This window comes from Chiloscyllium punctatum, chromosome 22 (assembly GCF_047496795.1).
Source record: "Chiloscyllium punctatum isolate Juve2018m chromosome 22, sChiPun1.3, whole genome shotgun sequence".
NCBI lineage: Eukaryota > Metazoa > Chordata > Chondrichthyes > Orectolobiformes > Hemiscylliidae > Chiloscyllium > Chiloscyllium punctatum.
The window spans coordinates 31,472,907-31,498,744 of NC_092760.1; the positions used below are offsets into that span (position 1 = coordinate 31,472,907).

The window sequence follows — 25,838 nt, forward strand, 5'->3', positions numbered from 1 at the left end:
TGACAGCTAAGCCATTGACACGAAGGCTAAGATACACAAACTATTCAACTAAACAGTATTGACTCAAAGACGGAGATACACAGACCATTCAACTGTATAGGTGAAAGTGAGTACTGTAGGTGCTGGAGGTTACAGTCAAGAGTGTGGTGCTGGAAAAACACAGGTCAGGCAGCATCCGAGGAACAGGAAAATCAACGTTTTGGGCAAAAGCCCTTCATCAGGAAACCTTCATTAGAAAACTTGACTCTATTCAACGGTATGGCAATGATACAGGAAGATGACATTACGAGCAAAATCAGATCAACCATGATCTTAACAGAACGTGGAGCACAGGGAGCAGCAGTAGGCTTCCTTTGCTTTTGCCCGAAACGTCGATTTCACTGCTCGTTGGATGCTGCCTGAACTGCTGTGCTCTTCCAGCACCACTAATCCAGTATTTGGTTTTCAGCACCTGCAGTCATTGTTTTTTCCTTTTATTCTGTCATTTAAGATTGGGGCTACTGTGATGGTAATCTCCATATTCCCTTCCACCTCCAATAACCTCTTAATCCCTCACTAAGTGATAATCTGTCCACCTCAACCTTAAAAATTGCCCCTTCCTGATCTAATTTTCTATCTTCTTATAACACTCATCTACATCACTTCTGAAATATTTCATTCACTATGTTGTGCTTTAATATCACTCAAGGCTGTGATAGCCATAAGTGCAAGACTTTTTTTAGATGCTTGTTTGAGAATTTTGCAGAACTGAAAAGTTACCAGCATTCTTTCAGAAGTGAACGGTTTTGAAACTGTTACGATCACAACTACTGACATAAGGAAATCATGTATTTAATTATGAGTATTACGAAAAAAAACATTTTTCAGTCCAAGTATTTTGTTTTGCATTCATCAAGACAATTTGCATGAATACCAAGTCAGGAGGAAAAACAAAGTTCATTCTGCATGAGAGAAGAGTGCTGATTGCTTATGCATTATTGGTGTTAGATCCTAATTTCACTTATTCATCTAGCAATAAAGTCTTATTTCCTCTTCAAAAGCACATTTTGCTTGTCTTTTTGAGTCCAACTGAAGTTACTGTCTCTAACTTTTGATTCACGGGGAGATGGTGGTGTCATGCTGAGGTGATGACACTAGTATGCAAATCGTGACATGGGCTTCAATCCCATCACGGCAACTGATGGAATTTAAATTCAATTAAGAATCTTGAAATAAAAGCTATTTTCAAAGTGGTTCGCATAAAGCTAATTGATTTTTATGAAAATTAATTTGGTTCACTAATGCCCTTAAGTAAAGGAAATCTGTAACCCTTAGGTCTGGCCTATATGTGACTCCAGGCCTACTGCCCCATAAAATTGCCTTCAAAGCCATTCAAGATCAAGGGGCAACTGATGGGCAATAAATGCTAGCCTTGCTGACAATGTCCATAGTGTGTGAATGATAAGAAAATTCTCTTAATGAACACAAAAGAACTACTCCAGTGACTTAAGCAGAGTGTTTAGGCTAACATTTCACTGCAGTGTTGAGGGTAGTGCATTTTGGAGGCATTGCCTGTAAGATGAGATCTGCTTGTCCCTTCACAGTCAGACGTAAAAAATTGCAATGGCAAGATTCAGTGAAGAACAGGGCAACATGGTGGCTCAGTGGTTAGCACTGCTGCTCCACAGCACCAGGGACCCAGGTTCAATTCTACCCTTGGCCAACTGTCTGGGTGGAGTTTGCACATTCTCCCCATGTCTGTGTGGGTTTCCTACCATAGTCCAAAGACGTGCAAGTTAGGTGGATTGGCCATATTAAATTGCACCGTCGTGTCCAAGGATGTACAGGATAGGTGGATTAGCCATGGTATATGTGGGGTTATGGGGATAGGATGGGAGTCTGGATCTGGTTGGTGTGTTCTTCAGAGAACCATAGAAACCATAATGTGGAAACAGGGTTGAGAGCGTGATGCTGGAAAAGCACCGCAGATCAGGCAGCACCCGAGGAGCAGGAAAATCAACATTTCAGGCCAAAGCCGTTCAACAGGAATGCAACATTTGTAAAGAAAAGACAAGTTGATGGCACAAACTGAAATGAATATGACTTGATGGGTATTACTCAGAAATGGTTATAGAGTGACCATGACTGGGAACTCAAAATACAAGCAGTTTTGACATTGTGGAAGAACGCAAAAAGAAAAAGAGGTGAAGTAGGTCTGTTCATAAAGGATGATATCAGTGCAATGGTGAGCAGTGAAATAGGTCATAATGTGCAATTGGTTTGAGTGAAAAAAGGAGTAGCGAGAGAAAGAAGTAGTCAGAGTCAGGTGGGTAGTTGTCTATAGGCTTGCAAAGAGTTGCCCCAAAGTCACACAAAGTACAAATCCAGAAATAATGGAGGCGTGTAAGAAAGGAACTCTAATTGCCATAGGTGATTTTAATCTACATATTGACTGACAAATCAGATAGACAATGGTAACATGCAAAACAGATTTGTAGAGTACATCAGAGATTGTTTTAGAGCGGTACATTGCGCAAGCTACCCAGGAACTGGCCACTTGAGATCTAGTAATGTGCAGTAAAATAGGATTAACAAGACACTTTGTAGTTAAGGATCTCAGGACAGCAATCACAACATGGGACAACTTCAAATTCTGTTTGAGAAAGAGTAACTTGTCCTTAAATCAGTGTCTTCAATCTAAATACACATAATTATAAAGTTGTGAAGAAAGGGTTGTCTAAAGACGGCATTAAAAATAGGCTAGGTGAAAAGTAGGTGGATAAGCTATGGTAAATATTTGAGCAGATATTTCATAACAATCAGCAAATATTTATTCAGCTCAAAAAGATCGACTCAAGAAGAATGAACCACCCATGATTTAAAAAGATGGTGAAGGCGCATGGCCAGTCAAAAAGTAACACATACAAAGTAGTGGCAGGCTAGAGGATTTGCAATCTTTTAGTAACCAGCAGCAGATGATCAAATAGCTAATAAATAAAACTGATTATGAAAGTAAATTGGCAAGAAGCATAAAAACAAACAAGTGCTTCTAGAAAAAAAAACAGCTAAAGTGAGTGAGAGAACATTGGAGGTGTAAACAGGGAATTAATAATGGAAAAAAAAGAGATAGTGGATAACTTAAACTAATATTTTTTTTATCAGTCATCCTGGTGGAGGGCACAGAAAATATCCCAAAGATAACAGACAAGCAAGGTATTAATGGGAGGAAATATAACAGTCTCTATCATGAGCGATGAAATATTTGACAAACTAATAGGACTGGAGGCAGACAAGTCAACGAAACCTGATGGCTATATCCAATGATTTTAAAAGGAAGTGACTGCAAAGACAGTTTATCAAAGTATTCCAGAACTCACTGCATTCTGGAGGGTTACAGCAGAATGGAATAAAATTGATGTGATATTCCGCTCAGCAAGAGAAGGAAAGACAGAAAACAGGAATCATAGGCCAGTTAATTTAACATCTCTTGTCGGGAAAATGTTAGGAGTCCATTATTAAAAAGAGGAAACAGCAGGACATTTCAAATAGCTTAATACAATAAAGCAGAGTCAATATGATTTTGTGAAAGGGAAATCATGCTTGACAAATTTGCTCAAGTTCTTTGAGGACTTAATAAGCAAAGCTGATAAAAGGGGAACTGGAAGATGTGTATTTTAATTTTGAGAAGGTATTTGATAAGGTGCCACATGAAAGATTATTACACAGGAAAGGAGCTCAATTGCATTGGGCGCAATATATTAGCATGGTTGAGCACTGGTTAACAGCCAGAATTAATAGGCCTTTTTTCAAGTTGGAAAGATGTAACTAGTGGAATGCCACAAGCAGAAGGACGAAGTAATATTTCCTCTAAACTGCGCAGCCTCCAAGGTTCCACATATATCAATCGGCTTGCTGAAGTGTTGACTTCCAATTTTGGCTGACATGGACCTTGGAAGACCATGCAAAAGAAAATATAATTGGGGGAAATGTAGTTCCAATTATTTACTATCTACCATAAAGACATCAAGAAGACATTGTGAAATGCATCCAAATTCATTGATGATATAAAAATAGGTAGGAAGGCATGTTGCAATGAAGATATATAGACTCTGCAACAGGATACTGCTAGGTTGCAGAAGTGGGCAAAAACTTGGTAGACGGAGTTTAATGTAGGATATTGTGAGGTTTTGTACTTTGCTAGGAAGAATCAAAAGACAGATTACTTTAATGGAGAGAGACTCCAAAAATAAGTGAAGCACATTGGCACTGGGGTGTTCATCTGCATGAAAAAGTTAGCATACAGGTACAGCAAAAAATTAAGACGAGTCAAAATTTGGTCTGCACAACTCAGGGGTTTGAGTTTAAATATAAGTAAGTCTTGTTATAACTGTACAGGGTGTTGGTGAAGCTGTAGCTAGAGTACAGTTTTGCTCTCTGTATTTAAGAAATGATGTTCTAGCAATGGAGGCAATTTAAAAGAGATTCACTAGACAAATTTTTGGAATGAAGGTGTTGATGTATTAAGAATGACTAAAGAGATTACGCTTTCACTCATAAGAGTTTAGAAGAATAAGGAGTGATTCGACAGGGGCTTGACATAGTGGATGTTGAAAAGATGTTTACACTAACTGTAGAATTTCAAACTAGGTGGCACTTACAGAAGAAGGGGAGATCAACATAAAGCTGAGACGCAAAGAATTTCTTCTCCCAGAAGGCAGTGAATGTTTGGAGCTCGATATCTCAGAATTGTGGAGGCAAGATCACTGAAGGATTTTTAAAAAAAAGGTAGCTGGTTCTTTTAAACATCAGGGAGTTGAAGGTTACGCTGAGCTGATACAAAAGGGGAGTTGAGGCATGGAGAAAATCAGCCACGATCTTGTTGAACAGCAAGGCAGGTTTGAGGGGGCCAGACATACTATTGTTATTTCTTCGCTTCCATTGCTCTTACAAGACAGATTGCTGAATAATTTGCCAACACTGGTGTTAGTAAAACTTTGTCAGATTACCGACTTTTTAAAAAAAATACATGACAATAGCGAATACAACTCAAAGCTCCACTGATTGGCAGTTGCTTGGAACATCAGAAAATAGCTCATAATTGCAATCTTTAATTTTTCAAATGTCATCCACATATCTTCCAATAAATCTAGGTTTCTTTTGATGATCCAACTTATAAAGTAAAAAGCCCTTAACTATGTCAAAAAAAATGCCATTCAAAACTGTCTTTCACATCAAGAAATGTTCCAAAGGACAGTACAGTCAATTAAATACTTTTGCAGTGTAATCACAGTCAAAAACACTGCAATTTACACACAGCAAACTTCCAGAAACAGCAACATGATAATGACCAGAATGTGTCTTTTTTAAATTGAAGTTGATTGAGGACTGAATATTGGCACCAGGACAATTTGTACAAAAGGAAACATGCTGCTGAGGCCGGGAATCTGATGTAAAAACTGAAAATGCTAAAGATATTCAGCAGGTCTAAAGATATCCATGGAAAGAGAAAGAAAATCAATTCAGAATCAGATCAAAGGAAGACTGAAAAATGTAATATATTTTCATCAAGTGAAATGGTGGAGGATAAGAAAGAGAACAAAACTAAATTTTAAAAAGTCTATGGTGAAAGACCAAAGGGAGTAGTGATGAGATAAGAAACGTTGCAAGGCATGGTGTAATGTGCAGAATTCTGAATAGCTGCTATCCGAAAGCAAAGGAGAAAACAATGGGAAAGCAAAAACCAACAAGAAACAAAATGCAGTTAGTAATTGAATTATTGACTCAATGTTGAGTCTGGAAGACTGTTAAGCACCCAACCAAGAGAGGAAGCCTACTTTGGGTCTCACTGGAACACCGATATTTCTTTCTTCAATCTTCTGCAAGGCGGGGAATTAAAATGACTAGCATCTTAAAGTTCGGGATATCCTGCTGAATACAGAGTCGTTCTGCAAAATAGTCAGCCAATCTATTTATAGTCTACCCCGTGTAAAGTGAACAACATCGTTAGAACATAGAACATTACAGTGCAGTACAGACCCTTCGGCACTTGATGTTGCGCTGCCCTGTGAATCCAATCTGAAGCCCATCTAACCTGCACTATTCCATTCTCGTCCATATGCCTATCCAATGACCATTTAAATGCCCGTAAAGTTGGCAAGTTGACAACTGTTGCAGGCAGTGCGTTCCTCACCCCTCTTACTGAGTAAAGAAACCATCTCTGACATCTGACCTATATCTCACCTGTCAATTTGAAGCTGTGCCCCCTTGTGCTATCCAGCACCATCCTAGGAAAAAGGCTCTCACTCTCCATCTGATCTAACCCTTATATGTCTCAATTAAGTCACCTCTCAACCTTCTTCTCTCTAACAAAAACAGCCTCAAGTCCCTCAAGATATTCTCTCCATACCAGGCAACAGCCTAGTAAATCTCCTCTGAACCCTTTCCAACGCTTCCACATCCTTCCTGTAATGCGGTGACCAGAACTGCACGCAATACTCCAAGTGCAGCCACACCAGAGTTTTGTATAGCTGCAGCATGACCTCATGGTTCTGAAACTCGACCCCTCTACTAATAAAAGCTAACAAACCGTATGCCTTCTTAACAGCCCTATCAAACTGAATGACAACTTTGAGGGGTCTATATACATTTAGTACACTCATTTTCCATTTAGCATTTTACCAGCCACTATCACACTTTTTTCCCCCAAACATTTCCCTTCACTTTGTTCTGTTCCATCTTTGAATGTCACCCATCTGCAACATCTTCCAGTTGTGATAATGAGTCCATGCTTGAAAAACTAATTTGTCTGTTCTTTCTCCAAATGCTAGCGAGTTTGTGGAATTCTTCCAGTGTCTTTTGTTACAGATTTCCAGCATTTGCTGTTTCTAAAAAGTGCCCTTTAAATTAATTTGATTAGGTTTTTTGGGATTTTACACGTTGCACATGGCAGATGTTACAGAATCAACATTTAAGCTAATGAATCCCTAATTTACCCAATGACCTCAATACTCATTTGGAGACAGAGAAGAGGAAAATCTAGGCAGCGTGCTCATTCTTGATTGAGATCCATTAATTTGTGCTGATGAGTGACAAAGTATGAACAATGATATATGGCAAGTATTTGGTATAGGGGCATGGGGTTTTGAAAGTTGGCCTATATTTATTGTGAACATAAAATAACAATTTAGTCAAGGTGCAATACTGCTATCCCTGTAAACCATACCCAAATTCTTTTCACCACTTTCACAGAAGGAATTTTCAATAGCAGCTACATTTCAATATGGGATTACATATAGTATGGATGGCACAGTGGTTAGCACTGCTGCCTCACAGCACCAGAGACCTGCGTTCAATTCCTGCCTTGGGCAACTGTGTGTGTGGAGTTTGCACATTCTCCCAGTGTCTGCGTGGGTTTCCTCCAGGTGCCCCGGTTTCCTCCCACAGTCCAAAGATGTGCAGGTTAGGTGTATTGGCCATGCTAAATTGCACGTGGTGTTAAGTGAAGGGGTAAATGTAGGGGAATGGGTCTGGGTGTGTTGCTCTTTGGAGGGTCGATGTGGACTTGTTGGCCCGAAGGGCCTGTTTCCACACTGTAAGTAATCTAATCTAATCTAATCTAAAAAAAGGACATGAATAGAGTAATATCATGAAAGCCAGAGCAAGTCACAGCAAATTCAGTAAATTAATTTCCCTGTTCTTCAAACCCAAGACAAGACGCAAATATCAAATCCAATTGCTCTATCCTCAGAATTTGCTCCAAGACCTTGTAAGCATTCTTGAATTAGTTTTGAAGAAAAGCTCATCACCTCATTGTCAACTTCATCCCATCACTATTTCATAATCTGTTTTGTAATTCCATCATGTCGTAATAGTTCCAGATTTTTGCATTTTAATATTCTATACTTCAAATGCAGAACTGTGCATGCTCCTCTTCCTCAATACCTTTCCTAATGAAATATTGAACTCATGATTCCTGAAATTTCTCAATAAAACATCACAAATAGATCATAATATTGACATTCATCACTAAAGACAATAAATGCATTTGTTTGTAAACTATGTTTGCATTCCACGATCATTTAACCCTTTTTTACCAAATTTATACCAAAACACTAACTCGCATGGAATTAAAACAAATTACACTCAGCAGATCTAACACATCTGTGGAGAAAGAAGCAGCATTCACATTTCAAGTCAAGAACTAAGGAAATTCTGTTTCTTTGCTGCAGATGTTGCATATTTTCAGCAGTCGTAGTTTTTATTTCAGATTTTCAGGATTTGTACTATGCCATCTTTATTAGCGCCCTTTGACATAGCGCAAACGCCGACCCACCCAAAACTTAATTTTAGTTACACACTTGGATGAAGGGTAAGGGTTAACAAATGCACAATTGGGAAATTTGCTGTTGATACCAAATGAAACTAAATTGTGAAGAGAATACAAGAAGTCTTCAAAGGGATATGGGTAGGTTTGCCGACCAAGTAAAATTTGCCAAACGGAATTTAATGTGGATAAATGTGAACTCGTCCACTTTGGCAAGAACAACAGAAAAGGCATTTTATTCAAATAAAGAAAGATTGTAAAATTGTGAAGAAAAATCAAGGCATTCTAGCACGAGAACCACAAAAGGTTAGTATGCAAGTACAGCAAGTGTTATATCTGTAGTTTAATGCAAGGGGGGAGGGTTAAATATAAAAGTCGGGATGTTTTGCTACACTTGTGCAAGGCAGTGGCAAGAGCACATCAGCAGTAGTGTGTACAGTTTTGGTATCCTTACTTAAAGAAGGATTATCATTCCATTAGTAGTTCAGAGTATGTTAACTTAATGGATACCTAGGATGGGGAAAATGATCTTTTCAGGAATGGTTGGACAGGCAGGGTGTGTATCCACTTGAGTTTAGGAGAATGAGGAATAATTTTACGGAAACATACAAGATCCAGTGGGGTCTTGATAGGGTGGATGCTAAGAAGTTGTTTCCTAATGTGATGCAAAGACAAACTGGGAAAAACATTTTTAAAATGAAGATCATTTCAGATAAAAATTAAGAGATTTATTTTCTCTCAGAGTGATGAGTTTTTGGAACTTTCTTCCCTAGGTAGCCTCAGATGCTGGATGATTTAATATTTTTAAGGCATACATAGATACACTACCAAAGGATATCAGGGCTCGACAGGAATGTGAAGCAAGGGACCAAATTGCCCACTGTTTGGAATTCTAAATGTTCACATGTAAATTTCCTGATCTTAAACCAGTCTGATTAAGCTTAAAATTTACATCCAAATGTTTATAAGTCTAATTGTATGAGAAAAACCAAAATGTTATAAACTGTTTTTAAAATATGACATGTCTAAAGTACATGAAGAGTTGTTTATTAACTTTGCAGATCTATTTTCATGCATGAAAATTAACATAAAGAATGAAAACAGCACAGCTTTAGCAACTCCCTAATAATCCAATGGTTTACACTAAATTTGACATGTTTTACACCAGTCTTACATTCCAGCGTACACTAAAATGATTCAGGAATTTCGACTCAAATGCCTGTAATGACATTGGAGGAAGTTCTAGGCCATCGCAAACATGGAACTCCTCATTACCCTCAGTGTCCTTCGCCAAAATGTTCAGCTTTTTAAAGCCGAGGGTGAGCAGCAACATTTGCCAGCACAATAATGACTACATTTTAGACTCATATTTCAGAATACCCAAATTTATAACATATAACATAGCTTTTCAGCCCATCCTGGAAGTATCGTTCAACAAACAACCCACCAGCCTAATCCTACCTTATTGCACTTGGTCCATAGTCTGGCAGGTAACAATTCTTCAAGACAGCATCCAAATATTTACTAAAACGTGGTGATAGTTTGTGCTGCTACCACTTTCTGGGTGAGGGGGAAAAAAGTTTCCTCATCTTCCCTTTAATCCCTCTATTAATCACTAAGTTTTGACCCTTGTGTTAAGGAAAATTTTGTCATCTCTATTTTACACACCTCAATTAAGTCACCTCTCATACTTAAACAGTTAGGTTATGAAACACATTAAAATATAACAAGATTATGTCTACATAAATTCCTGCATTGTCTTGTGGTTCAGCTATTCTGAAAGAAGGCCCCTTACCAAGGCTTTTCATTTCTAAGATTACAACATTAAAGGGGAAACGTCGTTTACAGGCCTACTGGATCATACAGAATTCGTCAAATTCAAACATCATTAAAAAGGAACCACTTTCACATTTTGCCTAGGACCACTCCAGCCTATCGAGCTTCCCATTTTGTGCTTGTAAAATTGATGCTTAAAACACAGCCTGGGCAGACATTTTGTGTAGAACTGCCCCTCTTGAAACAGCATTAAACTACTCCCCATCCCGGAACACAGTGAACAAGGACAGTGCTTCACGTTCATGAATTACCAGAGGAGAAATTAATTCCTGGGAACTGAACAGTGGGTGGAAGAGATGGGGAGGGGGTGGTTGGAAAATGTCCCTGAGAGATACCATGACAACTTGTCTAATCCACAGAATACCAGATACAAGACTGTGGAGTTTTGCCTCACTTACCCTTTGGGAAGACAGGTGGGAAGTGCCGGAGGTCAAACAAACTGTTTAATGTCCATTACGAAGCAGAATAAAATTGTCTGTCAAAAGAACAAGTTTTGGTGTGGCCTAAAAACCTTTCACATATTCCATAATTTCTTGTGTTACAGACATCAATGACTCTTCAGACCGGTGTAATTGATACCGAGCAATAGATAGCATCTAGAGCCAGACCAGAGCAATGGCATCCACAACATCGACCGCTCACACCAACAGGAAGACATCACCAAGCCAGAGTCAGACAGTCAAGGCCAGATCAAGTGAAATTGTTCAACCACTGTCTGCCCGTGCAACCGGGGACTGAGGTTATTTTAACGCCCGATTGCAACATTTCATCTTAACAGTTCACATCAAATTTTTTTAAAAGAATAAATCATGCATTACAGGCTTAAGTGACATATTGAAAAGAAACTCAAAGTGACATATTGAAAAGCTTATATGTTGTATCTCTGCCTCATCATGTTTTTTTTGCATCCCATGGGGAACTTCAAAAATTTCAGTCTTGCCAACCCTCTTTTGAAGACATTGGACTGTGAATTATGATAGATAACAGGCAAGGCTTGTACAATACATTTGAGTTCTTATTGTAATTGAATATTGTTATTCAATAAAGAACAGATTGCAGAACTAGGCTAAAATGTTCAGTCCTTAACATGGACTTAATTAGTTAATCTTAGCTTTATCAATGCTTGGAGAACCACAATCTTAGTAGAGTGGGAAATGAATGTCATTTTGATGCAACACCTCACATTCTCTCAGGACATCCCAATAACGTAATTTTTAACAATAAGACCTCAGATGTATTGTACAAGCCTTGTCTGTTATAACTGACAAAAAATGAAATTCAGTTTGCACAAAAATTCCCCACAGGTAGTAATGCAATAATTGATCAGATAACCTGTCTTAGTAACATTTGAAGAATAAATGTTGGCCAGAACGTCAGAACTCCATTCTCTTCTATGAATGTTGCCATGGAACATTTTACATCCATCTGAGAGAGTATATGGGACCTCAATTTTTATTCTGAAAGGCAGCATCTTTGTAAATCTAGCACCGCAACAATGTTGCATAAAAATATTAAATTATGTATTGAAGTTTCTGGAGGAGGCTTAACCTTAGAAACGTCATTACTTTAATTGCTCTAAGTAAATCAAAAAGACATCCTTCTAAGTCATAAGTCATAGCACTGTCACCAACATGTTTGATACCAATTTTCTTGAATTACTGCTCTTGCCAGAAAGGCAATTTGGTGTTATTGAAGTTACACTGATTGTAACCCAGGATCATATACACACAGATGTGCAGGTCAGGTGAATTGGCCATGCTAAATTTCCCATAGTGTGAGGTGCATTAGTCAGAGGGAAATGGGTCTGGGTGGGTTACTCTTCGGAGGGTCGGTGTGGACTGGTTGAGCCGAAGGGCCTGTTTCCACAATGTAGGGAATCTAATCTAACTCAGAAATGCTCCTACAGATCATCGACACCAGATGCAAGCTGTAACTGCTTTGAAGTTGCCAATATTCTTAAAGGGCAGCACGGTGGCACAGTGGTTAGCACTGCTGCCTCACAGCGCCGGAGACCCAGGTTCAATTCCCACCTCGGGCGACTGACTGTGTGGAGTTTGCACGTTCTCCCCGTGTCTGCGTGGGTTTCCTCCGGGTGCTCCGGTTTCCTCCCACAGTCACAAAGATGTGCGGGTCAGGTGAATTGGCCATGCTAAATTGCCCGTAGTGTTAGGTAAGGGGTAAATGTAGGGGTATGGGTGGGTTGCGCTTCGGCGGGTCGGTGTGGACTTGTTGGGCCGAAGGGCCTGTTTCCACACTGTAACGTAATCTAATCTAATCAAGTTAGAATGTAAAAATTGTCATCATCTGTCACTGTATATGATTTGGTGTGTAAGGCTGTATAATGTTAAGTTAGCAGTTTTCTTTACATAGTTAAAAAGTACACAACACCAGATTATAGTCCAACAGGTTTATTTGGAAACATTAGCTTTCAAGGTGCTGTCTCTTCTCGGGTGGTTAACTTACATAGATATTTACCAGTTCTGGGGCCAAGTCTTGGTTTAGTAATAACATACATTGTCCATCTTTCAAAAGTCAGTTTCCACGTCAGAACATAAACTACTAAACTTTGCCATGTGTGAATTGGGTAAGAGCAGTAATGAATTCAGCTGAAGGCCAAATACAGTCGTCTGTTGTCATTTACTATGCAGTCACGACTCGTGAGTCAGCAAAATAGCAAAAAGGCATTGATATTTTTGAGACTGTAAACAAAATACTAGATACTGGAAATCTGAAAACTCCAAGTACTGTTGAGTGTGTCCAGCGTTGTCTCTTTACGTTTGTAGAATATCCTGATGGGGACCATGGAAGAAGGGGGAATGGAGCACAGAATAAAAAGGTGATCAGGATCCATCTCATGAAGCATAAAAATATGCAATTAAAAATAATCAGCCTTGAAATTCTTCTAAGTTATACAGAACATCGATTTAAGCTTCCAAAACAGAGTTGAAATTTGTGCCTAGCTCTCAATAGGCACTTTGAGAATTGCTGTCCAGCGGAGAACTGAATCATTTGCTCCCCTTTGCCTCCCGGGAAATGTAGTCCCCTCCGGGCGCAAGACCTACTGGGAGTTGTAGGCCAGAGGCGCCACATCAGACGATTCGCAGATTGACAGCTGCACATTCAACACAGCGGGGTGGGATGAAATGAAATATTCCTTCCGTTACCATGAAAAGAAGGGGCGTCACTGTGTTTTATTTATCCAACTCTACTTATTAATGCACGGTGTACTTCCAGCCGATGATCGCACATGCAGTGGAAAGTGATGTCGAATGTGTGTGTTAGGGCTGAGGGGCGATGTTTACGAAGCGTGGCGGAGGTAAACAGAGGCTGCGAGGCCGTGGGCCGCTGGCGCCGTCGACGCCGCGTTTGTTGTTGCCATCCCTTGGGGGGGGTGGGGGAGATCGGCGATCGAGGACGGCTTCCTCCCAACCCCCCCAACCGGCAGGGGAGCCAGGACGCTGCTCTGTTGGACTCCGAGGGATCGGAGAAGTCTGCTGGAATGTGAGGGGTGAGTGGCCGCTGGGGCTAGGGCCTGAGTCCGGGTGGGAGGAGGGACCATCCACCAATACCGTCTTCACCTTCTGAAAATGTGCTTGTTTTCTTACGTGTGTGTATGATTTTATGGCACCGTGCAGCTTTCGCGTCTATTTCCACTTTGTGCGGCTAAAATGTAAGTTGTTGTTGACTGATTTTTGGGCACTGGCACGGAAACCGCGGGCCGAATGGCCTCCTCTCCTTGCTGTGGTGTCGAGAAGCAAACTGCAATTTTAGCGTGAACGTTTCGGATCGGGCGGCCCTTCCTCGGAACCGATTTCGCTCCACAGAAGCTGCCAGACCTGCTGAGCTTTTCCAGCAATTTTCGCTTCTGCTTCTGGTTTACAGCATCCGCACTTCTTTCGGTTTCTATTCGGTGCAATTTCAGCACCTAGGGTAGTGAAGGACTGCGACGTTCAAAAGTTTTCCAGGAAAGTAAACGCGCCGTTGATTTCTTAACCACGACTGGAAACTGCACTCTGCAGTGTCCTTAGCTACATACAGTAGAGTTTGTTGGTGCCAATGTACAGCTTTCCAGTGAATTTCAGGCTGATTTGTGAGGCTGCTTTTAATTTGTATTTTCTGATACTACCGAACGCAAATTGCAGACTGTGACCCAAAAGTCGCAAGTTACTTAGGAGCAGGAATAGGCAATTCAATTAGGTCGTGGGTTACCATTATTCCAAAGTCACTTTTCTGCGCTAATTCCATTTCCATTTCTGTCTAGAAGTTAACCGGTTTCTGTCTTGAACATACTCAATGGTTAAGTTAGCCCTCTGGCAAAGTTCCCCTATTTGTTTTTCCACTGTGCAGACTTCTAATGTCCGTATGCGGCAACAGTTTATGGAAACAAATGCATCAACACGCTTTTTGGAGTTTGCAGGTTCCCCAAACACCCCCCAAAAAAAGCAGCTGCACATCTTGTAAGAACGTTTTCCTCTGGGATAACGAATTCCAATGATTCCCCACCCTCTGGATGAAAATGATTTCTCCTCAGTCTTGAATGATCTGCGCTTAATCTGGAATTGTGACATTTGGTTCTAGATTCACCAACCAGGGGAAATTCCTATCTACAATCACCCTAAATGCACTGTAAGAATTTTGTAAGTTTCAGTGGGATAACCGTTCATTCTTTGAAACTCTAGAGAATATAGGCCCAGTCTCTTCAATCTATCCTCACGATAAAATTCGGCTATCGCTGGGGTTTATTGGTGAACCTTCACTGCACTCACTCTATGGCAAGAATATCCTGCCTGAGTTATAAGGTGTTTATTTTCTTCTGTACTCAAATCCCCTTGTGATGATCATTTGCCTGCCTTATTGTTGTACCTGCATCTAGTATTTGGTGTCTCATGAATAAGGACACCCTGGTCCCTTTGACAATAACATTTCCCATCCCCTTACTTTAAAATCTTTGTATTTTTTTCTACCTCCAAGTTTATCTACATTATATTCCATCTGCCATATTCTTATCTATTCATTTAACCTGCTCAAATCCACTTGAAGCCTCCTTGCAACGTCCTTTCAATTTACATTGTAATCCAGTTTTGTGACTTCAAACATTTTGAAAATGTGACAAGGTATCCCTACATCCAAATCGTGAAACAAATTGTTCACAAGTTGTGACCTTATTATATTTGCATTACTCCACAGCATGCCATCCTGAGACTGAGTTGTCTACTTTCTGCCTGTTCATCAATTTTAAATTGTACCAATGTATTAACCACAATCCCTCTCAGTTTAATTTTTTTTTACTAACATTCCATTGAAGATCTATCATGTCTTCCAAAAGTCCGAACATAGCACATCCACTGGTTCTTCTTTATCTATGCTACAAGGAAAATTCTCAAAAAACTCCAAGTTTGTCAACTTGAATTTCCTTTCATTAAATCCTTGTTAACTCTACCTGAGTTTTTAAAATGTCCAGTTATTACATCCTTTACAATAGCTTTTAATGCCTCCCTAATACTGATGTCAAACTAACAGATCTACAGTTGTCCTTTCTCTCTCTCTCCCTTTTAAGTGATGAGTTAACATTTGCTACCTTTCAGTCTGCAGGAATGCTTTCAGTATCCAAATCATTTTGGAATGATAAACATAAATGCATGCCTCTCTATAGTCATCACCTTTGACACTCCGGAATGTAACTCATATGGTCTAATGGATTTATCAGTCTCCAAGGTCTGTGTGTGGCAGCAGTATATGGAAGCGAATGCATCAGCATGCTATTTGGTGAGTGCAGAATTTCCCAACAGCTGCACAGCTGAAAGGGACTGTTGCCTTCTGGTTAGTGAATTCCAATGATTTCCCACCCTCTGAATGAAAATAATTGTTGGCAGACATTTTAGATATTTTTAAGATAAATTAATGATAAGCAAGTAGTCAAATGGTTATCGGAGGTGGATAAGAATGTGGAGAAATCAAAACAGCCATGATCTTACTCAATGGTAGCAGAGGCTCCTAATTCTCATGTTCATATTTAGTATTTTTCAATATTTTTCAATTCATCACTGTAAACTTTTCTTTCACCTGTAATGGGCCACATTTGTCCTGGCTAATTTGTCTTTTTCTGTATCCAAACAAGTTTTACTATTGCCTTTGTATTTCTTTCTTGATTAGTTTCCTGGTAACATACAAATGGAAGCTACTGTAAAATGAAAATCTTATACGATCCAAAAAGTAACTTTTGAGTCACAGCTTGGATGTGGAGTACCACAGAGATCAATTAAGTTTATTCCTGCTGAGTTTATTGCTTATACTTGCCTGTTGTATTGTCTTGATTTGGATAATCAGACAAATGAATGCTGACAAACAATATTTCAGGAGAAAGTGAGGACTGCAGATGCTGGAGATCAGAGCTGAAAAATGTGTTGCTGGAAAAGTGCAGCAGGTCAGGCAGCATCAAAGGAGCAAGAGAATCGACATTTTGGGCATAAGCCCTTCTTCAGGAATGATGAGGGTGTGCCAAGCAGGCTAAGATAAAAGGTAGGGAGGAGGGGTGTTGGAAATGCGATAGGTGGAAGGAGGTTAAGGTAAGGGTGATAGGCCGGAGAGGGGGTGGGGATGGAGAGGTCGGGAAGAAGATTGCAGGTCGAGAAGGCGGTGCTGAGTCCGAGGGTTGGGACTGAGATAAGGTGGGGAGAGGGGAAATGAGAAAGCTGGAGAAATCTGCCTAATTAAGTATTACTCATTAGACAAAACATTAAATCTGTAAGTTAGAACGACACTACTTAACTTATCATTAAATGGTTGAGTTCATATATCATTTCAAGTTTTTTTTAAATTCAAGGTCTTTTTCAGTAACTGATATATCATTCAGTTGAAAGAACTGATTGAAAGAACTACACAATTTGTCCTACTTCCTTGCTGTTTCACAAAAGCTGTGCTAATTTTAATTGCAAGTATTTAATTCCTTTTTTGAAAATTGCAATTGAACTTGTTTTCAGGATACGCATTCCAGAATATAACTCACTAATTTTCTTTGTGTGGTGAAATGTTGGAAAGAAATGGGAGTTCTGCACAGAAAGGTGAAATCTTTCACTGAGAGGAAGGATAATAAACAATAATGGGTGTGCAAAAGACAAAGATAATATAACATTGTTGAAGGGAACGCTGGAATTTAAAAAAGGACAATGTTATTAGTGAATTGTATCAAGATCTAAATAAAGGTAGTCCTTGATTTATAGAGGCAAACAATTGGCAAAACCTTTTTTTAATTCATTCATGGAATGTGGGTGTTGCCAGCTAGTCAGCATTTATTGCCTTCCCTAGTTACCCTTGAAAAATGGCGGTGAGCTGTGTTTTTGAACCAATGCAGTCCACCTGCTGTGGGTTGATCCACAATGCCTTGAGGGAAATCCAGGATTTTGACCCCAGTGACAGTGAAGGGACGGTGATATCTTTCCGACTCAGGGTGGTGAATTGCTTGAAGGGGAACTTGCGGGTGGAGGTGTTCCCATTTATCTGCTGACCTTGTCTTTCTCAATGGAAGTGATCATAGGTTTGGAAGGTTCTGTCTGAGGATGTTTAGGGAACTTCTGCAGTACATCTTGTAGATAGTAGCAGCAGGGTGTACTGAGCATTGATGGTGGAGGGAGTGGATGTTAATGGATATGGTACCAGTCATGTGGGCTGCTTTGTCCTGAATGGTATCAAGCTACTTGAATATTGTTGGAGCTACACCCATCCAGGCAAGTAGGGAGTTTTCATCACATTCCTGAACTTGTGCCTTGTAGATGATGGCCAGGCTTTGGGGAGTCAGGAGGTGAGTAGTTTTCCTAGCCTCTGACCTACTCTTGTCGCCATTATATTTAATGTGATTTTGTTGAGTTGAGTTTCTAATCAATGGTAACCCCCAGGCTGTTGATAGTGGGGGATTCAGTGATGAATGTCATCATTATTGAATGTCAAGGGATGGTCATTAGATTGTCTCTTATTGGTGATGGTCATTGCCTGGCATTTGTGTGACCAAATGTTACTTGCTACTTGTCAACCCAAGCCTGGGTATTGTCGAGATCTTGTTGCATTTGAACTATGGACTACTTCAGTATCTGAAGTGCTGAATACTGTGCAATCATCAGCAAACCTCATGATAGTAGAGATAAAGAATCCTTTGAAATTTAAAAGCTTGAAGCATAGACGAAGTAACAACCATCATGGTAAAAGTCCTTTGAGAATTGGAAGTGATAACAAAACTTTACCAAAGGAATCCTTGGCACAACATCGTGGGCCAAAGGGCCTGTTCTGTGCTGTACATTTCTATGTTCTATGATACATTTGAAGTGACTTGAGACGTTCATTATTCAGTGTTATCTAAGAAACCTAAAGTGCGATAATAGTTTAGAACTACATGTTGTGGTTTTGAAAATTGTAATAGAAATAATTACACATTTGAAAGTGGATATTGGTGAAAGCAAATCTAAATCTATAGTAACGTGCGAGGAAATATTTAAGCTAAGAACAATCTTCAAAGACATGTACAAGTAAACAAGAACATATGCTTTAGAGACTATGAAGAAGTGTTACATTGGTAAAAATAATTGAAGTTAAAAGACACAAACAGAAATTGCTGGACAAGGTCAGCAAATCTAGCAGCAGCTGTGAAGAGAAATCAGTTAATATATCGGGTCCAGTGACCCTTCCTCAGAACCGCAGTTTTTGTTTCCCATTTATAGCATCCACAGTTCTTTCAGTTTTTATTACATTTAAAGACATGTTGCTGAAATATGACCTTAACAAAAACAATGTGCTATTTATCCAGGGCCTGCAAAATGGAACCAAATCATGGAAATCAAAAGAGAAAAGAGACAATCATATATATTTCAAGTGGAGAAGAATATGGCAAGGCTGTATACTGCTTCCAGAATTTTTCAATCTGTAAGCAAAATAGCTTTTCAGAGAATGCAGTATATCTCAGGGGAAAAACATTGTCCGCAAGAACATAACAAATGCCTACCTGATATGCTGACAACACAACGCTGCTGCAGAATCAGAAGGGGTCTGACATAATAGCAAAGGTCAAGTAAAATCTCAAAGTTTCAAATCTGAATTGAGTATGAATGCTGAAAAGATAAAACAGTAGTCTTTGGAAGAAAGATTTGAAATAAAACTGAAAGCTTTAAAATAAAATAAAGCTTGAAGAACATAATGAAGCTTGAAGAAGAATCACAACTGATGATGGCTGATTAGATACTGAAGTTAGAAAGAAAAGACAACCCAAAGAAATTTTGTGAAGGTAAAAGATGTCTTAACAACAAGAAAACTCAATCTTGCAATGAAGGGAGTAAAACCTCAAAACAAAAACTACATTCTATCCACTTCCCTGTGTGCCTCAGAAATCTGAAAAATAAGTGAAGGTCTGTAGAAGAAAATAGAGGCCTTTGAAATGTGTATGTTCGGACATATGCTACAAATTCTATACGTATATCATGAGTTAATTGACAAAGTACTTAATGTTGCATGAGCAGAAAGAGAATGCCTGAAAAATGACATCCAGAGGAAAATGTCAGTATTTCAGTCATTTCATCAAAGCTGAAAAGCTACAGTAATCTCTGCTGGAGTGAAGGGCAGTAGAAAGAGGCATTGTTGGATGATGGATGTTATAATGGAGCTACAGTAGCTGTGTGAGAATGTTGCAAGATAAGTAGGCATGACAGCAGATCTCCAGGCAAGAGTAGCTACAATCCAAGGTGTTGACAGCATACTCAAGAATAACTTTGGAAAGGAAAAATTGTAGGATTGCAAGAAGATATTGTGGGAGTGACCTTATTATTTAAAAGAACTTGAGCAGGGACAATGTGCTATAAATCAATGGCATTGCCCATTAAAACAACTAATGGAATCAAAAGTAGAAATATGAAAATCCATTAGATGGGGAGGAATTGAAATATGTTTAGGATTTATTTATAAAGGTAATTTGTTTGAGTTTGAAGTCTAATTTAGCAAATGCATTAGTGTACACTTCCACTTGTCCTGTTTTTTTTCTCTCTCTTCATACATGAGATATGAATGTCACTGGCAAAAGCATTTATCACCAGTCCTTGATAGACTGAAGCTGAGTGTGTTGTTAGGCCAGTTCAGAGGGCAGTTAAGAGTCAAGCACACTGTTCTAAGTCTGGAGGCCAAACCAGGAAAGGATGGCCGAATTCCTTCCTCAGAAGTTATTAGTGAGCCAGATGGGTTTTTAAAACAATTGACTGGTTGTATGGATGCCAAAACCACCACATCTGGCCCAAAAAGAAGAGATGACTTGCAACATTTTAGGCAAAGCATCACAATAACTCCCCACACAGTGTAGGTATAAAAAGCCTTGGTTTATTAATTGTCCGTTGCAAAGTAAAATGTTAGAGGCAGCAGGTACTTCATTGCTGACTTTTCCCATGCCTCAACATATTTAGTTCTCCAGTGACATTGAATTCAAAAATTTTTCTTATCACATAATGCCATTGAAACAGTTGAAAGAGTAAGAAAATTGCGGTAGTTGTTAGAGCTTTGGATTAAATAGATGTGACTTCAAAAGCAGCTTTCAAAGTGAGACTTGAGTCTTTCAATGTCAGCAGAATACTTCTAATCAGAATTTTTAAGTTATAATTTTGATGTTAGACAGATGAAACTAACATTTACAGTACTGTTTTAATTTTCTTTCTTGGGATTTCAATGTTGTTGGAAATGTCAGCATTTGTTAGCCATCCCTAATTGCGCCTTGAATTGAGTGACTTAATTGCCCCCGAACAAGGTCTGTTTAAAAGCATTACTGTGGCTGTGGAGTCATATGTAGGACAGAGTGAACACGGATGTCAGATGCTTTCCTAAGGGACATTAGAGAACCAGATGACATTAGAGAACCAGGCGACTGACTGTGTGGAGTTTGCACGTTCTCCCCGTGTCTGCGTGGGTTTCCTCCGGGTGCTCCGGTTTCCTCCCACAGTCCAAAGATGTGCAGGTCAGGTGAATTGGCCATGCTAAATTGCCCGTAGTGTTAGGTAAGGGGTAGATGTAGATGTAGGGGTATGGGTGGGTTACGCTTCGGCGGGGTGGTGTGGACTTGTTGGGCCGAAGGGCCTGTTTCCACACTGTAAGTAATCTAATCTAATCTAAAATGTATTTTAACAACAATAGATTAAAGCTCATGGTAACCATGACTGAGATTTATTTGAACATCATAACATTTGGAATTACAAACAATACAATGTGGACTCAGAAATAATAATAACAAAGAAAGGAATGAAACAGGATGACCACCTAACATCAGCCTAGACATTGGAAGTGACAATGACAAACACTGTTCAGTCATTCCTCCTCTTCAACATCTGTGGGCTCATGCCAAAATTGGAGAGGTGTCTCACAGACAGTCAAGCAACAGCCTGAGATTGTCATAGACAAAAGATTATACTTGACACACCAAGTCCCAGACACAGTCATCGCAATCCCTGGGTATTTTCTGTCTACCGAGCAGAGCAAATTCTCTGGAGGTGGGACACAGTGGAAGGAGTTGCCCTGGAAATCCTCCACCTGATTCTGGTTCCATGAAATCAGGCCAAACATAGGCAAGGAAAACTTCGACTGTATACAGTTTTCGAGCAGTCGATATATCAAAACACTACTTGGAGAAAGCACTAAGAGTGACGATAGCACAGAATGTACTCTGTGTGAGGGGCCTTCAAGGCCAATATCAGCAGTGTCACATTAGTACCACCACTGACTAAACTGATCTGGCCAACTCAGAGGATATAGCTGTGCAACTGTATTTATGGTAAATGGTGAAGAAACTAACAGGACGGAGAATCGTACTTGACCATTAGCGGGTTTTGAGAAGATTTGCAGCTCAGGTTGAGGTTCTGGATGCAGGTTTGTTCACTGAGCTGGAAGGCTCATTTTCAGGCATTTCGACTAGGTCACATCATCAGTGAGCATCCGTATGAAGCACTGGTGATATGGCCTGCTTTCCATTTATGTGTTTAGGTTTCCTTTGGTTGGTGACATCATTTCCTGTGGTAATGTCATTTCCTGTTCTTTTTCTCAGGGGATGGTAAATGGGATCCAAGTGAATGTGTTTGATTGATAGAGTTCCAGTTGGAATGCCACGCTTCTAGGAATTCTTGTGTGTGTCTCAGTTTGGCTTGACCTAGGATGGATGTGTTGTCCCAGTCAGAGTAGCATCCTTCTTTGTTTGTATGTAAGGATACTAGTGAGAGAGGGTCATGTCGTTTTTGTGGCCAGTTGATGTTCACGTATCCTGGTGGCTAGTTTTTTGCCTGTTAACCAATGTTGTTACAGTTCTTGCAAAGTAATTTATAAATGACATTAATTTTGCTTGTTGTCTGTATAGGATCTTCAAGTTCATTAGCTGCTGTTTTAATGTGCTGCTGGGTTTGTGGGCTGCCATGACGCCAAGAGGTCTGAGTAGTCTGGCAGTCATTTTTGAGTTGTCTTTGATGTAGGGGAGAGTGGGTAGGGTTTCTGGACTTTTTTTTTTAATCTGCTTGTTTGGGTTTGTTGCTGAGAAATCGGCAGACTGTGTTCATTGTGTGCCCATTCTTTTTCAGTCCACTGTATAGGTGATATTTCCTCTGCTCTTCGTAGTTCCTCCTGTGTTACAGTGTGTGGTGGCTCGTTGAAATAATATTCTCATGCATCTTTGTTTGTGGATGTTGGGATAATTGCTTCTGTGGTTCAGTATTTGGTCCATATATGTTGTTTTCTTGTAGACTCTCCCCATTGGTTGTTTGCTAGACTACATCATCTAAGAATGGTAGTTTGTTGTTGATCTTCCTCCTCTTAAAATTAATTTTATGCCAGTAAGGGTATTATTGATGGTCTTGAAGGTTTCCTCTCATTTATTTTGTTCAGTGATGACAAAAGTGTCATTGACATAATGGACCCAAAGTTTGGGTTGGATGGTTGGCAGAGCTGTTTGTTCTTAGATACAGATGAGGAAGGACACCACTTCAACAAGGACAAGCCAAACTGAGAGACACATGAGAATTCCTAAAAGCATGGCAATTCCAACTGGAACTCTATCAGCAAACGAATTGACCTGGATCCCATTAACCACCCCCTGAGAAAAAGAAAAGGAAATGATATCTCCACAGGAAATGATGTCACCATCACCAATCCATGGAAACCTAAACACAAATAGGAAGTGGGCCATACCACCAGTGCTTCATCCGGAGGTTCACTGATGATGTTATCTGATATGGTGACAAAACGTCTGAAAATGAACCTTCCACTTCAGCGTGCAAACCTACATCCAGTACTTGACCCTGTCTTCACCAATCTCCATGTTGCAGCGATTGGTGACAGCGACCACCATAGAATTCTTGTGGAGGCAAGGTTCCGTCTTCACATTGAGGATATTTTGAACCACCTTTTTGTGATGAAACCACCATAAATGAAACAGAATTTGATAAGATCGTGTAAGTCAACTGCGCATCCATGAGGCTGAATCTGCATTGATGGGAAAAGAGCCCATTTTCTATGAATCACTGCAGGCTATCGGGAGCAACAGAATTGTATTGAATCACAATATATAACATCGTGATCCTTCATGTCCCTTCTCTGCCATTAATATCAACCTTGGTTCAGTGGAGAGTGCAGGAAGACCTTCCAAGATCAGCACCAGACCTGCCTAAAAATGAGGTGGCAACCTGTTGAGCATATCACACAGGAGTGCTTACTTATCAGTGGAGGTAAAAACATTGACTGACTGCAGATGCTGGAAACCAGATTCTGGATTAGTGGTGCTGGAAAAGCACAGCAGTTCAGGCAGCATCCGAGGAGCAGGGAAAACCAACTTTTCGGGCAAAAGCCCTTCATCAGGAATACAGGCAGAGTGCCTGAAGGGTGGAGAGATAAATGAGGGGAGGGTGGGGAGAAAGTTGCATAGAGTACAATAGGTGAGTGGGGGTGGGGATGAAGGCAATAGGTCAGGGAGGAGGGTGGGGGAAAGTAGCAAAGAGTACAATGGGTGGATGGGGGTGGGATGAAGGTGATAGGTCAGAGAGGAGGGTGGAGTGGATAGGTGGAAAAGAAGATCGGCAGGTAGGACAAGTCATGGGGACAGTGCTGAGCTGGAAGTTTGGAACTGGGGTGAGGTGAGGGAAGGGGAAATGAGGAAACTGGTGAAGTCCACATTGATGCCCTGGGGTTGAAGTGTTCAACAGGTCCTTGTCCAACAGGTATGAGATTCTTGCTCCCTATATGGATGAGGAAAAGGGCTCTGGACAGGATGAGCCAGCTGACCATGGCACCATGGTGCAGAATACTGGATTAGTGGTGCTGGAAGAGCACAGCAGTTCAGGCAGCATCCTACGAGCAGCGAAATCGACATTTCGGGCAAAAGCCCTTCATCAGGAATAAAGGCAGTGAGCCTGAAGCATGGAGAGATAAACTAGAGGAGGGTGGGGGTGGGGAGAGAGTAGCATTGAGTACAATGGGTGAGTGGGGGAGGAGATGAAGGTGATAGGTCAAGAAGGTGGAGTGGATAGGTGGAAAAGGAGATAGGCAGGTTCGACAAGTCCGGACAAGTCAAGGAGACAGTGGTGAACTGGAAGTTTGAAACTAGGATGAGGTGGGGGAAGGGGAAATGAGGAAGCTGTTGAAGTTCACATTGATGCCCTGGGGTTGAAGTGTTCCTAGGCGGAAGATGAGGCGTTCTTCCTCCAGGCATCTGGTGGTGAGGGAGCGGCGGTGAAGGAGGCCCAGGACCTCCATGTCCTCGGCAGAGTGGGAGGGGGAGTTGAAATGTTGGACCACAGGTTGATTGGTGCGGGTGTCTCGGAGATGTTCCCTAAAGCGCTCTGCTAAGAGGCGCCCAGTCTCCCCAATGTAGAGGAGACCGCATCGGGAGCAACGGATACAATCAATGATATTAGTGGATGTGCAGGTAAAACTTTGGATGTGGAAGGCTCCTTTCAGGCCTTGGATAGAGGTGAGGGAGGAGGTGTGGGCACAGGTTTTACAGTTCCTGCAGTGGCAGGGGAAAGTGCCAGAATGGGAGGGTGGGTCGAAGGGGGATGTGGACCTGACCAGGTAGTCGCGGAGGGAACGGTCTTTGCGGAAGGCGGAAAGGGGTGGGGAGGGAAATATATCCCTGGTACCATGGTGCAGAAGGCCATTCAAGAGCGGGGAGCAAAAAGACAAGTAGTTGTTATAGGGGATTCGATAATTAGGGGGACAGATAGTATCCTATGCAAGCCGGATCGGGAGTCTTGCTTGGTGTGTTGCCTGCCCAGTGCCAGGGTGCAGGACATCTCCGACCGGCTTGAAAGGATATTGGAGCGGGAGGGGGAGGATCCAGTTGTTGTGATCCACGTTGGGACTAACAACATAGGCAAAGCTAGGGTGGAGGACCTGTTTGGGGATTATCAAGCACTAGGAAGGAAATTGAAATATAGGTCCTCAAGGGTCATAATCTCCAGATTACTGCCCAAGCCACATGCCAATTGGCATAGGGATAAGAAAATTAGGGAAGCAAGCACGTGGCTAAGGGATTGCTGTGGGAAAGAGGGATTCCATTTCATGGGGCATTGGCATCAGTTTTGGAACCGGGGGGATCTGTACCATTGGGACGGTCTCCACCTGAACCAATCTGGTACCAATGTTCTCGCGAAGAGGATAAATAGGGTGGTCAGTAGGACTTTAAACTTCTGAGTTGGGGGGAAGGGAA

The 25,838-nt window shown here is 40.7% G+C and overlaps 2 protein-coding genes across 12 annotated transcripts in view; one reads left to right on the plus strand and one right to left on the minus strand.

Moving 5' to 3' along the window:
• Positions 1 to 10,718, minus strand: part of LOC140493477 (activating molecule in BECN1-regulated autophagy protein 1-like) — a 389,583-nt gene extending 378,865 nt beyond the window's left edge. For 3 of the 4 annotated variants that reach the window (XM_072591949.1, XM_072591950.1, XM_072591953.1), the window contains exon 1: positions 10,537 to 10,718. The gene's annotated coding sequence lies outside the window, so the exon portion shown is untranslated. Of the gene's footprint in view, positions 1 to 9,763; positions 9,780 to 10,536 lie in introns of those variants that run through there. The other variant, XM_072591951.1, reaches the window with a different exon arrangement.
• Positions 10,719 to 13,425: 2,707 nt separating this feature from the next.
• The window catches only part of atg13 (ATG13 autophagy related 13 homolog (S. cerevisiae)), an 86,019-nt gene continuing 73,606 nt past the window's right edge, over positions 13,426 to 25,838 (plus strand). For 4 of the 8 annotated variants that reach the window (XM_072591955.1, XM_072591959.1, XM_072591957.1 and 1 more), the window contains exon 1: positions 13,426 to 13,646. The gene's annotated coding sequence lies outside the window, so the exon portion shown is untranslated. Of the gene's footprint in view, positions 13,647 to 19,387; positions 19,407 to 25,838 lie in introns of those variants that run through there. The other 4 variants (XM_072591961.1, XM_072591962.1, XM_072591960.1 and 1 more) reach the window with 3 other exon arrangements.